Source organism: Tupaia chinensis, unplaced genomic scaffold, assembly GCF_000334495.1.
Source record: "Tupaia chinensis unplaced genomic scaffold, TupChi_1.0 Scaffold000322_1, whole genome shotgun sequence".
Lineage (NCBI taxonomy): Eukaryota > Metazoa > Chordata > Mammalia > Scandentia > Tupaiidae > Tupaia > Tupaia belangeri.
This window is the reverse complement of record NW_006159816.1, coordinates 1,001,786-1,017,461: the sequence shown is the minus strand read 5'-3', so window position 1 is coordinate 1,017,461 and position 15,676 is coordinate 1,001,786.

Genomic DNA, 15,676 nt, shown 5'->3' with positions numbered 1-15,676 from the left:
TATATATAATCTCACAACCAACCCAGAATTCTATATTTACCTCACTGACAGAAAGATTCTAAGAACCTTGATATTCTCCAGAAGCATTTAACAGAGGCAGTAATAATTCTAAACCTTAGACATTTGGCATAGTCGATGTTTATAACAAGGTATTCTGGCAAAAGAAAGAAGACCCTAATTAGCAAAGTACCCTGCTAACCTTTAAATATTGAACTTTAAGAGCCCATGAGTTTTTTAATAGATGTATCATTTGTTTTGACCATTTAGTTCTGTTACTCGATGCATTTCCAAAATTGGCTGCAAGGTCTTATTTTGTCTTCCAAATGAGTCTAGTAAAGAAGAAACATAATTATATTGTTGAAAGCCATTTGTCTTTTGAAAACCTCCTTGATTTCCCTTTCCATAAGGCAGTACTTAGCATTTAAGTTTTTTCTTTCAATAATTTATGCTAAAGCCACATTTTCTTGGGGGATTATGAATATGAGGTGTCTGTGTGAAGTAAGGTGGTATTTGACAACGAGACCTGGCTTTATCCTTCCTAGCTTTTGCACGGTTGAGAGGCTGAGGGTAAGCACAGGAAACTGGGCCAATGAAGAATAATAAGGCCTGGAAAGGGCACATGAGGTCTGGTTGACTCTGACTTCACAAAGTTTGGGAGAGCACGGGAGACCTATTCTAATCTAGATCTAAAGGGTGACTGATGTCTACCTGCTACAATACAGGCTTCAGGGATGAGAAAGGAAGGCCTGAATTTTGCTGAAGTATTTCCCAGAGTGTTCATTTCCGTTACATTCTGAGATGAGATAGATGGAGTTTGAAGTGCAATCACAATGTGTGTTCAGAGGAAAAAGCAAGGACTTGGTATCCCTCAGGAGTTTCATTATTACTATCTGGGAGCTGCCAAGCTCGGTGCCCTTTCACTTGGCAATCACTCTAAGTACTCTTTCCTCCTACTGCCAGCTTGCCCAAGGAAGCTCTGAGCAGTACTAAATAAAATCTGCCAGATTTACCAATTGGTTTTTGGGTATTTGTTTTCTAGTAGCCCAGTGTATTTGAAAGCACTAAAATGTTACTGTCTGGAAACTAACACATGCACTTTTATTTTTTGCTTCTTTTGGAGTGTTTCCTCTGTACCAGACATTGAGTTAAATATTGTGCAAGTATTATTTTAGCTCTTAAAACAGCCTAAGCAGGTGTGATTGAAAGTTTAGTTACCTGTTAGGATACGTTAGGTATCACAGAGTTTGGTTAAATGACACTCAAACCTAGGATTGCCTGACTAGAGTCAATCTCTTAACAAGTGTGTCTTTTTTTTAAAAAAATTATTTATATTTGTTATTATTTATTTTTTAGTTCAACCAGAGAGAGAGAGAGAAAGGGAAAGTGAGAAAGCAAGCTGCCAGATCCAGGACTCAAACCACAGTCAGCCATGTGGAAGTCCACTGCCTTAACCACCATGCCATTTGCCATCCCCAACTGTGCTTTAAAGGTTACCATACTTTTCCACTTTAATTTAATTTGGCAAAAGAATAAAAGAATAGGAAGAAAATGAATAATATCACAAAGCAATAAATAAAGAGTGATTAGATTGTGTGTTACTTCTAATTAATGACTGTAAATGTTATTTGCTAGAGTTCTGGCTTGTGGTTGCTTGCAAACATGGTTCGTGAGTGCATAATTATCAAATTGCTACTAATTCCGGTCTGGAGAAACTAACTCTTAATGAATGTACATATGAGAGAAAGATCTCCGACTGATTTCTGGATCAAGACTCTTCCTGAGATTTGTAACCCCAAACATTTAGTCAAATTTTTACTGTGTATTGCTAGCCTATAGGACCCTTACACAGAGGGGACTGGTTCATTAAGTATCTGCCTGCCCCCCAGTTATAGGGTTGGGTGTTTTCACTATGCCTTAAGATATCCACAGAGAACTTCTATTCTTGAAGTCTGGAGGGGTAGACATGAATTGGTCCTGAACTCAGTACATTCTGACATGAATCTGGCTATATGAATGAAAGAAATCTAGAATTTGGAAACTTAATGTTGTGCAATGCAGAACTAAATGAATACTATGTTATGAGCGGAAACGACAGATGCCCCCAAATTATTTGGACTTCTGCAGTCTCCAAAAATGTGACCTTTATATGCTTAATAGACACTTCCATTCAACAGAAACATAAAGTATTTTTCTTCTTTGGAGTTATTTATTTATTTATTTATTTTTAACAGCTGTTTTGCCATGAATTCATAGGAATTAGGGTCCAGCAACTCAAGCTCCTTTCCACTGATTCTCACAAAGTGGCTCCTCTGGGCGGAATAGACTGGAATGTCAGCTGAGTCCAGGAAGCTTTCTCTTTGGTTTCCTTCATTTTTGGTCATTTTCCTTCACATATTTTAGGATGCTATTCATGCTCTTAGAATGCATAATACGCTAAATATGCACATTAATTATCTTGGCAAGAATCTTTTCTTAACTTATTTACAACAATGCCAACAGCATGCTGTAAACTCTTCTGGTTTTGCCATGGCAGCATTTGTGGGACATTTGTTTTTGAATGGTACCCATTCCCTTGATGTCTACAATGTCTCCCCTTTCTTGTAGATTCATGGGTATGTCACCAGAGTAACAACTCCATGTTTTCTACAAAACCTAGAAAACATACATGAATGCCTCTCCTCTTTCCTTTTGTGTCTGTCATTGGTGAATTACTAGAAGATGGGGGTTCCAGCCAAAAAAGCAAGCTATTCCTTAAAGAATGCAGGATATAGGACAAGATCGAGCGTGTTCAGGGTGGTATGGCCATAGACTGCAGAATGTAAGACAAGAAAACTAAACCACAGTATCATTACCCAAAGAACACTCTGACAGTTAAGTCTATTAATGTCCAATATTTTTCTAGTTTTATTACGAGGTGTGTCTGCATAAAGAAATTATTATTTGTGCCTCATAACTAGGCCCTTGATAAATATTTATTGAGTAAATAAAACACTAACATTTAATTAGATCATAAGAGCTATTTTTTCAGAGGAATTTTTAATGAACAATTATGGTTGTTATCCTCATAATGAGATATATGTTTCATAATCAAATTATTTACTTTGAATCCAAATGCCATCATGAAAGTACTTTAGCACCAACAGCTTCGCGTTATTGAACACTATTAATGTGGTCAGTTCAATCAGGTGTGGTTTGTTCCATAGAACTCCTCTGAAGTGGTGAATAGTTTGCCTGTTGATAGTAATAATAATTGCTGACATTTACTGAGTGCTTCTTATATGTCAGGAAAAAGCTCTAATTGCCCTCTGTTTATTAAACATTTAATACTCAAAACAGTGGTATGATTATTTACATGTCACAGAAGAAGAAACAAAAGTAGTTTTATCTGGGTAATAAGTAGTGAAAGTAATAAGTAATAAGTAGTGAAACTGGAATATGAGCTCAGGCAGTCTGAGCCAAAGCTTTTTGGTATAACTATGTTAAGGGAGTTTTGAAGTCTTATTATACCATGATTCATCTCAAAGTTTTCATTTTAATTCATCATTAGTCAACTAAAATATATTTTCACATGATCTTTTTCAATAAGTTCATGATTAGAACATATTTATAAGTCTATGTGTTATAGTTCATATATTTTTGACAGCAAATAACAGAAAATACAACTCAACCTGCCTTAACCAGAGGTTCTCAAATAATTGCCTGCATCACAATTACTTGAAAAGCATCTTAGGACCAGCAGTTAGCGTAATGGCTATGTCGCTGAACTCCCATGTAGTCAACCACGGTTCAAGTCCCGAACCTGGTGGCTTAAACTCATGCCGGGCGCATATGCATGCGTGCCCAAGATTCCAAGAGGAGAATGAAGGAGAAGGGATTGCGGTGTGACCATCCTCCCTAGGGTATGATTTCTCATTTTCTGTCTCTCTGTCTCTCTCTGTCTTTCTGGCGAGTGCACACGCTCAATAGAAAAAATAAATAAATAAATAAATAAAAACCTCTCCCAAAAAAGAAAGAAAGAAAGAAAGAAAAAAAAGAAAAGCATCTTAAAGAACAGATTTCTGGGGCTGGCCAGTGGCATGGTGGTTAAGGGCACTGGATTCACACATGATCAACAGTGGTTTGAGTCCCGGACCTAGTGGTATGCTTTCTCCCTTTCTCTCTCTCTCCCTGTCTCTCTCTGGTCAAATTAAAATAATAATAATAACAAACGGAATTAAATAAATAAATAATTCTTTAAGGAAAAAAAAGGAACAGATTTCTGAGAATCAGACAGTGGTGCAGCAGTAATATAACTTTCCAGCTGAGTCTGACCCCCAGGGGAAGGTTTTTGTCTGGAGACCTTCCTGAACACACTGGGAACACATGCCCATGTTCCAGGCTGGCTGAAGTTAGAAGTAAGTTGAGGTGTTAAGACCCTGCTGGAGGTGGTATATATCTGTCTGTCTTTCTCTCTTACTCATGAAAAAAAGCAAGCAAGGAATGTTAAAGCACAGATTTCTGATTTGTCCTGTTTCTGGCTCCATAGGTCTGGAATATGGTTCTAGAATTTGTACTCTAACAAGTCCCAGGTAAGGCTGATGGTTCTGGTCTAAGACCATAGTTTCTGAAAATGTATTGACTTTAGAAGTCAAAATTCAGGATTTAATTTCCCTTAAATCAATTGTTCTAGTTCCACTTTTCTGTATTTCTCTTATCTGCCCCTGTGTAGCTGTCTAATTTTCAAATAGTAGCAAGATGGTTACAGCAATTTAAAGCCTAAATTATGCATAAAATATTCAAGAAAAGAGAATGCAGCTCTTTCAACAATTTTTATAAGAAAGAGAACTTTTTTAACAAAAATTAAAAAAAATTCTTTGGATCTCAGCTTATATTAGGTCATCTTTCCATTTTTGAACACATTTGAATGGTCAGGGAAACACTGTTTGCACATTGACTAGGGCCAGTATTCCTAAATCAATCACAGTCAAGAAGCATAGCATGACTCTGAAATTAGTCAAAACTATCCTGAAACTGCAGGAATTGCATAGTCTTCAGATGGATAAAGAGAATTCTATTTAACTTTTTCTTCTATTATTTTGGTTCAGAGCACATTCAAAGAAATGTATTTCTTCCTTCTGAAAATATCTTCGGAATTTATCTTTGGAAAATTATAGGATACAAAATTTTAGTTTCCCAAGCCAGCTTAAAAGCTAATATTTTAAGTTCACATAGTGATGAAGATATAACAATAGTTACAATGATAGAGCAAGTGTACACATTTTTTTTTTTTTTTTTGGAGAGGTTTTTCCTATAGGGCACATGTGCTCGCCAGACAGACAGAGAGAGACAGAGAGACAGAAAGCAAGAAATCACCCCCCCCCACCCAGGGGGATGGCCATGCTGTAATCCTTTCTCCTCCATTCTCCTCTTAGGATCTTGGGCATGCACGCACACGTGCCCAGCATGAGTTTAAGCCACCGGGTCCGGGACTCGAACCACGGTCTACTACATGGTAGTCCAGCAACATAGCTATTACACTAACTGCTGGTGCCAAGTGTACACATTTTTAAACACTGTCTTTAATACATAATATTGAACAAGATTTTTCTACTAAATAAAATAGATACCTGTCCATATCCAAAGTTTCACTGTCATTTTGAAGAAGATGTTACTGATTTATAGAGTGCCTATGATATACTAGGAGGTGTACTTCACATGTGTTATATAATTTTATACACTTGCCAACTCTAATTATTAAGTCATATTATTATCTATGTTTTGCAGATAAGTATTCTGTAATATCTACTCTACAACACTACATAATGATATATGTTGTCTAATCTGATTTAAATGCATATAACAATGTATTTTTCTTGATACTATACAATACATTTTCTAGTATGATACATACTACTTGTTTGTTTCAGAAATTATCTCTATGAAGTATGTACCAATAAAAATAACTACTGTTACAAGAGGTGTGGTTAAGGGAGTATGATTGTTTTCATATGTGACTTGTTTAATTAAATTTAAATGTAATAGAGGATCCAAAAATAACCCTCCATTCTTACAGGCAACTGATTTTTTTTTTTTTTTTTGGAGAGAGATTTTCACTGCAGGGCGCGTGCGCTCGCCAGACAGACAGAGAGAGACATAGAGACAGAAAGCGAGAAAGCACCCCCCAGGGGGGATGGTCACGCCGCAATCCCTTCTCCTCCATTCTCCTCTCGGGATCTGGGGCACGCATGCACACGCACCCGGCGTGAGTTTTAAGCCACCAGGTCCGGGACACGAACCGCGGTCGACTACGTGGGAGTCCAGCGACATAGCCATTACGCTAACTGCTGGTTCCCCAGGCAACTGATTTTTCACAAAGGGCACAAGGCAATCCAGTGGAGAAAAGAAAGCCTTTTTAGCAAATGGGGCTGAAAAAACTGAGTATCCACTTGAAGGAAAATGAAACTAGACCCTTGCTTTTCACCATTAACAAAATAAACTCGAAAGAGATTAAAGATCTAAATGTAATGTCTAAAAGTATAAGACTATTTGTGTCAAACACAGGAAAAACACTTGAAGACATTGGGATAAGTGAAGATTTCCTAAATAAGACCCTAAGTGGTTGGGCAACAACTCCAAAAGTGGGATTATATCAAGCCAAAAAGCAATGGAACAGCAAAGGAAATAATAAATAGAGAGATAACCCAGAAAATGGAAGAAAATATTTGCAAACTATATTTCAAATAAGGGATTAATAAGCAGAATATCTAGGGAGCACAAGTACCTCACCTATTGAAAAATTTTTAATCTAATTGAAAAATGAACAATGAGCTGAACAGACAACTCTCAAAGGAAGACATATGAATCATCAAAAAGCTTATAAAAATGTTCAATATCTATTATCATAAGGAAAGTACAAATCAAAAGTACAGTGAGGGACTTCACCCGCCTTACCCCAAGATCTAACCATGTAGAGCAGCCTCTGTATTCTGCCTCTTTCCATCTCTCTCTCTCTTTTAATTTTTAAACTTATTTTTAGCTCTCTGACTCTCTTTTTATCTTGCTGATTCTCACCTTTCTCCCCTCCCACAGAGAATAGGCCCACTATAGGCCATCTACATTTGAAGTCTGACTAGCCCCTTCAGTGTGGTATGCAAGCTCGCTGTGTGGTTTTTATTTTTTGCTTTAATTTTTTTCTTTTTTCTTTTATTTTGTTAATTGCTTCTGTCCTGTTTCTATTTTTTTTTTAATTTGTTTTCTTTTCCTTTTCTTTTTTCTTTTACCTTTCTTACTTTTCTGCTCAGCCTCCACACAGTGAGCTTTTAAACAGTTCTAGATGCACGGTAACCAAATATCTGAGTACTTTTAGGGTCAGAGTAATCCTCAATTCCCACAGAATCTGCTGCACAAAAGGAGAAAAATGGAACTACAGAGAGATTGCAGATCACTTCCTCCTACACACCTCTGAACACTCAGATTTAACTCCAAAAATTAAAAGGATGAATAATTCATTAGATGACCAGAAACCACCACTGAGTCACAAGAAATTTGAGAAGCCAAGAAAATATCTCTCTTCCAAGGGAAAAGAATAATTCCTCATCCTCCACAGACAAAACCATGGAACTCGTGGAAATGCCAGATAAAGTATTTAGAATGCTCATAGTGACAAAGCTAACAGAGATGCAAGAGAAGAGAGACAATGACCTCTGGAATGCAGGAGAAAAGAGACAATAAATTCCTGGAGATGAAGAAGTTCTTGCATAATCTGAAAAAGGAAATAGACACTATAAAAAAGAATCCAGCAGAATTTTTAGAGATGAAGGCTGTAATACAGGAAATTAAAACCTCCTCTGAAAGTATTAAAAGCAGACTGGATCATGCAGAAGATCAAATATCAGATGTAGGAGACAGAAACTCTGACCTAGAAAAATTCACCAAAAAGACTGGAAAAATAACAATAACAACAAAAATGAGACTAATACATAAGTAATACTAGATACCATCAAACACCCAAACATCTAGATAATTAGTATCCCAGAAGGTGAAGAAACTAAGAGCATTGATAATATATTCCATGAAATCCTGGAAGAAAACTTTCCAAACCTAGAGAGGCATTCAAATATCCAGACTTAAGAAATACAAAGGACCACACATCAAATCAGTCCAAGAAGATCTTCAAGACACATCGTAGCCAGATTGGCCAAAACCACAGACAGAGACAAGATACTGAAATTGGTAAGAGAGAACTGTCAAGTTGCTTTCAAGTAACTTGAGTCCCAGACCTGGTGGCTTAAACTCATGCAAGTCATGTGTGCATGAGTGTCCAAGATCCCAAGAGGAGAATGGGAAAAGGATTGTGGCATGGCCATCCCCCCAGGGGGGTGATTTCTCGCTTTCTGTCTCTCTGTCTTTCTGGTGAGAACACGTGGCCTATAGCGAACACCTCTCAAAAAAAAAAAAAAAAAAGAAAAGGAAGGGACCAGCAGATTGCATAATGGCTAAATTTCTGGGCCCCCCTGTAGGTTACTCCCAGGGATTTTGGTTTTCTCTTGAATTATTGATAGATTCATCTACCTACTGTGTGAACTGAGTCTTAACCTTTTTCCTGCCTTAAAGTATTAAGAAAATTTTTCTTAACATTTTAAAATTTTGATTTATTAAAACTGTAAATGTTTTTCTTGAAATTAAAAAAATGTATAAAAGGTACCTATTTTATGACTTTGGTAAGCTATATAGCCCCAGCTAGGTGCTACTTTATAGTATGTTCATTTTACTCACTGAGTTTTATGCATAAAGTCAGACATGTGTTCATAGATATGTATTTATCAGCTGTTCTTGCTATTGAAAGTATTCAGATTAATTAAGATATTTTATGAGTCAATAAAATGTGAAAAAAAAGGCATGGAAAGCCACTGCAAATACTAGAGACAGCATGGGAGGAGGATGGGAAATGACAGGGGGTGAGAGGTAGGGAAACAAAGGGGAAAAAAAAAGAAGCAAAATATATAAGAAACAGGAAATGGAAAATAATTTGTTGATGAGAATACACATGGTAATATTCTTGATTGAGTCAATATACAGTGTATTCTAGATGGAAAATATCATTTTGTATACTGTAATGATGTACAGTGAATCAATGTAAATAAATAAAAATAAATAAACACAGTGAGGTGATCACTTAACTATAGTCAGAATGGCTATGATCAATAAAAACAAAGAACAAAAAGTGCTGTTAAAGTTGTGGTAAAAGGGAACCCTCATGCATGTTGGTAGGAATGGAAATTAGACAGCCACTGTAGAAAACAATATACAGGCTCCTCATAAACCTACAGGTATAACTACCATTTGACCCAGTAATCCCACTCCTGGATATCTACCCAAAGGACAGGAAATCACTCAGTAGGAAAAAAACTCTTGCATATTTATGTTTATTGAGGTATTATTCACAATAACTAAGACATGGAATCAACCTAGGTGTCCAAAAACTGATGACTAGATTATAAAAATTTGGCACAAAAGGGGCCAACAAGTGGCATGATGGTTAAGGCACTAGACACTCACATGGCTGACTGTGCTTTGAGTCCTGGGCCTAGTGGCTTACTTTCTCACTTTTCCTCTCTGTCTTTCTCTCTCACTCTCTCTCTCTTTCTCTCTCTCTCTGGTGAGTGCACAAGCCCTATAGCAAATTAAAAAAATAATAATAATAAATAAAATTAAACAAATATTTCTTTAAGAAAACGTATATATGTGATGCAATACTACTTACCCATAAAAAGCAGTGGGATTCTGTCATTCATACATAATAGAAGCATCCACAAGATGTAATGCTAACCAGAATAAACCAGACCATGAAAAACAAACTGTATATCACTGATTTTTGACCAAGAGCACAAGGACACTGAATGTCTATGCTCGATGATAGAAATTGAAAGATTTGAAGACACAGAAGTAGAAAGGACAACTGTAGATACTAGAGATTGCAGGGGGTTGGAGTTTGATGAGGGTGAGTGGAAGAGGCTAAGGGAAAAACATGTTTAACAAACACAGAATGATTATAGACAGGGCAAATGGTTTGTGGAGCAGCATATCACAACAGAATTTTTAAAAATGGCCTTGCTGGGACCAGCAGTGGGCATAATGGCTATGTCGCTGGACTCCCATGTAGTCGACGGTAGTTCGAGTCCCAGACCCAGTGGCTTAAACTCATGTCGGGCACATGTGCGTGCGTACCCAAGATCCTGAGAGGAGAATGGAGGAGAAGGGATTGTGGCATGTCCATCCCCCCTGGGGGATGATTTATCACTTTCTATCTCTCTGTCTCTCTGGCGAACACACGCACCCTATAGCAAAAACCTCTCAAAAAAAAAAATGGACTTGTCAATCTATATATATATGTATATATATATGTATATCAAGGAGAAAAAAAAAAACTAGAAAAAAAAAAATTAAAGCCATATATATCATAATGTGGTGTTCTTTGTTGAAAAACAAACATCCTTGATTATTGCATATGGCATGCTTGCTTTGAAAACAAATATCTTTGATTATCGCATACTACATGCTTGCTTTTAAAATCCATATTGTACCCTACAATGATGTACAATGATGAAATGTAAATAAAAAATTATAAAAATATAAATAAAATATTTATATGAGTTTAAAAATATGAAACAATTAAAAGTAATCTTCATGAACTGAAAAAATTTAAATGTCTATGCTTGTGTATTATATATAAGATATTAAGTATCATATATGAAAACATATAGTCTGTGTTGCAACAAAAATACCTGAGCTTAAGTGATTTACAAAGGAAAAGAGGTTTATTTGGCTCATGATTCTGGTGGTTGGAAAGTCTAAGCACATGGGGGCCAGTATTTGTTGCCTCATAAACCTACAGGTATAACTACCATTTGACCCAGTAATCCCACTCCTGGATATCTACCCAAAGGACAGGAAATCACTCAGTAGGAAAAAAACTCTTGCATATTTATGTTTATTGAGGTATTATTCACAATAACTAAGACATGGAATCAACCTAGGTGTCCAAAAACTGATGACTAGATTATAAAAATTTGGCACAAAAGGGGCCAACAAGTGGCATGATGGTTAAGGCACTAGACACTCACATGGCTGACTGTGCTTTGAGTCCTGGGCCTAGTGGCTTACTTTCTCACTTTTCCTCTCTGTCTTTCTCTCTCACTCTCTCTCTCTTTCTCTCTCTCTCTGGTGAGTGCACAAGCCCTATAGCAAATTAAAAAAATAATAATAATAAATAAAATTAAACAAATATTTCTTTAAGAAAACGTATATATGTGATGCAATACTACTTACCCATAAAAAGCAGTGGGATTCTGTCATTCATACATAATAGAAGCATCCACAAGATGTAATGCTAACCAGAATAAACCAGACCATGAAAAACAAACTGTATATCACTGATTTTTGACCAAGAGCACAAGGACACTGAATGTCTATGCTCGATGATAGAAATTGAAAGATTTGAAGACACAGAAGTAGAAAGGACAACTGTAGATACTAGAGATTGCAGGGGGTTGGAGTTTGATGAGGGTGAGTGGAAGAGGCTAAGGGAAAAACATGTTTAACAAACACAGAATGATTATAGACAGGGCAAATGGTTTGTGGAGCAGCATATCACAACAGAATTTTTAAAAATGGCCTTGCTGGGACCAGCAGTGGGCATAATGGCTATGTCGCTGGACTCCCATGTAGTCGACGGTAGTTCGAGTCCCAGACCCAGTGGCTTAAACTCATGTCGGGCACATGTGCGTGCGTACCCAAGATCCTGAGAGGAGAATGGAGGAGAAGGGATTGTGGCATGTCCATCCCCCCTGGGGGATGATTTATCACTTTCTATCTCTCTGTCTCTCTGGCGAACACACGCACCCTATAGCAAAAACCTCTCAAAAAAAAAAATGGACTTGTCAATCTATATATATATGTATATATATATGTATATCAAGGAAAAGAAAAACTAGTAAAACAAAAATTGAAGCCATATATATCATAATGTGGTGTTCTTTGTTGAAAAACAAACATCCTTGATTATTGCATATGGCATGCTTGCTTTGAAAACAAATATCTTTGATTATCGCATACTACATGCTTGCTTTTAAAATCCATATTGTACCCTACAATGATGTACAATGATGAAATGTAAATAAAAAATTATAAAAATATAAATAAAATATTTATATGAGTTTAAAAATATGAAACAATTAAAAGTAATCTTCATGAACTGAAAAAATTTAAATGTCTATGCTTGTGTATTATATATAAGATATTAAGTATCATATATGAAAACATATAGTCTGTGTTGCAACAAAAATACCTGAGCTTAAGTGATTTACAAAGGAAAAGAGGTTTATTTGGCTCATGATTCTGGTGGTTGGAAAGTCTAAGCACATGGGGGCCAGTATTTGTTGCTAAGTTACGATAGGTGGCAAAGAAGTGGAAAAGTCAGCGGGGAAATGCAAATAGAGAGACCTAAGGGCAATCAATTTGCTTTTTTTCCACAACCTACTCTTAGGAAGACAGCATTAATTTATTCATGAGGTTGGTGTGTCCCATGAACCAAAAATTGCCCACTAGGCATCATATCTGAAAGGTCTTCCATCTCTCAACACCATTGGGGACTAAGCTCCTAGCACATGAATCATTGGGGAACAAACCATATTCAACCCATAGAACAGATACATAATGTATACTTACATATTTATTTTACATACACAGAAAGAGACATAATAAGCGAGAAGGAAGACAATCTCCAAAAAGCTCTTAATGACTGGCTACAGTAAGTGCCCTTATAATAACGTTAACTTTTACTGATATTTTCATTTAACTTAATGTAACAGATATTTATTCAGAAACTCTTAAATGTGAAGCATTGTTCAAGGAAATGAGCAGACAGACATTCACATATGTAGACATTAAACACTGTATAATAAATGCCAGTTTCTTTAGCATGGGGTTTTCTTTATATACTCATTACAGAGGTAATTTTTCAGGCAAATTAGTCATGTAACTTGTTTCTTGATAACAGCAAAGAGAGTTAAGACTGCCAAAATCAACAGTGTATTTCAAAGGCTTCCAGGTTCTCTGTAACAAAGGCTGAGTAAGCCATGACTCATAGTCGGGAAACTTCTATTTGAGGCCTTTATTATCTCTCCACGTATCTGGGGTGTGGGAAAGACTGGTAGCAGTGGGCAGCAGGCTGGGGAGGAGTTCCGTTTTATTTCCAGTACCACAACCAAAGCACATAGTGAAAGTTCTCCTTTTTCTTATTAAGGGAGCCCCAGGAACATATATACAGTGATCTGAAAATATATTCAGAATAATGGAATTATGTTAGAAATAATGATCTATTCCAGTATCTTGTTGAATCAGTCAGGCCTCATCACCAAGAGTAAACTAGCCTCTGTCTTGCATCTGGCCACTCTGGATTGCTCGCTGTCTTAGTCTGAGTGTTTATTTACTGGAGATGAGGGTAGGGGTTGTGGGAAGTGCATTCCTAAGGCTCCATTTTGAACCTACACTCAGTATAATTGAAAGAGAATGGTTTTCCAGTTGCCTCAAAAGGGTTTAAATTGGAGCTGACATGTGCTTGTTGTGTGACCTTGGGCAATGATTTAACATTTCTGAACCAGCTTCCTCTCTTTTAAAAAAATGATATTATCTTAGTGGATTTATTGTTTAAGAAAATTAATTAGATCACAAATGACAAAGAGCTATCCCAGTGCCTGGCACATAATAGGGCCCACCAAAAAGGAAATGGAGAATTAAAAAAGAGAAAAATCCTAGTGAGTTAGTGTCATGCTAAATGACCATTATATTTAGCATAACTATATAATTTGTGTTCCAAAGACAATTCTGAGAGTGAAAGAGTCACTATTAATAACTAGTCTAGGACAACAGGTCAAATAAGGACTGTCCTGAGCAAATCTGAAGACATGCTCATTCTAATTATCATGTTGTTCTATTGATGTTGCTACAGGGAGGAGTCAGAATTTCTTACTTCTTGAGATCATAATTTTGCAATCATTTAAATTTTCTATTATCATTGGCATGAAAAGCCCAAAGTTTGTCTCAAATATATCATGGTTATCTATCACTAGATTATGCATACAACATAATTTGCTGTAAGTGGTAAAGCAGAAAAGTATTCAACTCAGTTGTTTTTCGCCCTATTTGTCCCACTTTTCCTGCAAGACTAAGACAACCTAGATCTCCTTTTTCCTGAATAGCAACCAAAATACTTAGAATCTACAAATATACCACCCATGCAGGCATCACGTAAGTGTTGGTACAGTTGCTTGGCTGAAGGTAGAAAGGAAACTCGATGGAAGTCAGCTTTGGAATCCTATAATTTAAACTTCTGATGGGAAAAGCATTTCTTCCTCTCTGTTGGCATTCAAGATACCAACTAAATTTAGAGGCGGTAAATATAAATGCATACTGATTTAAATTTCTATTTGACACGGAACAAAGAATTCTGTCATTCATCTGAGGAATGATGCTTTTTTAATGGGGGATAAAAAGGAGAAATGTGACAGTCTTAAATGCTTTTTGTATTTTATTAAACTCCAATTTTTTACACATAGAGGAAGAGAAATGTAATGTATAAAACAGATGCATGAAAAAGATGCACTGCCTACCTTTATATTTTGAAGATTGATCCTGAACTGTCCTACCTTTTGCTGTTAAATTTGACTTTTTTTAGAGAGAGATTTTTGCTATAGAGTGTGTGTGCTCACCAGAGAGACAGAGACAGAAAGAGAGAAATCATCCCCCAAGTAGGGATGGCCGTGCTACTATCACTTCTCCATTCTTCTCTCAAGATTTTGGACACACACATATACAAATGCACCTGGCACAAGTTTTAAGCCAGAGACTCAAACCACAGTTGACTACATGGGAATCCATTATGCCACCTGCTGGTCCCGAATATAACTTTTTTTCCTAAAGAACCGAGAACAAGTACTTTGAGTCTGGATTCAAGAACTTACGCAGGCCTACCATCTACATATTAGGAAAGAAATCTAGAAGGTGTTAACTTCAAAAGGCTGGACGCTGCTTCATTATACCTGGCAAATCTTCTACTCACAAAAGTACACTGGGATTTTTGTCTTTTATTCATTCATTAAGGAATTTATTATGCGCCTATGAAGTGCCATGTTTTGACCAAATGCTGGTGATCCAAGCATGGTAAGCCTTCTGAGACTTAAGTTTAGTAAAGCAGATAGCATTGTTACCAATAAAACTATAATGTGTTACCAAGATTAATAACAGAGCAGCTCAAGGCACTATGGAAATCCATTGTGGTCTAGAGATCAGGAAAAGCTTATATATATACACACACACACACACACACACACACACACATATATATATATGTATATGTATATATATATATATATATATATATATATATATATAGTTTTTGCTATAGGCTCATTTGTAGAGTGAGAGAAAGAAAGTGAGAAAACATCTCCTGGGGTATGGCCATGCCATATTCCCTTTTCCTTCATTCTCCTCTTGGGATTTTGAGTGCACACATGCCCAGCACGTTTCTCAAGTGTCTGGATCCAGCACTTGAACCACACAGTCAACCATGTGGATTCCAGCCGCCTTAATGACCATGCTACTAGTTGGCCCAATATGTGATATTTTTAAAGCTGAGTAG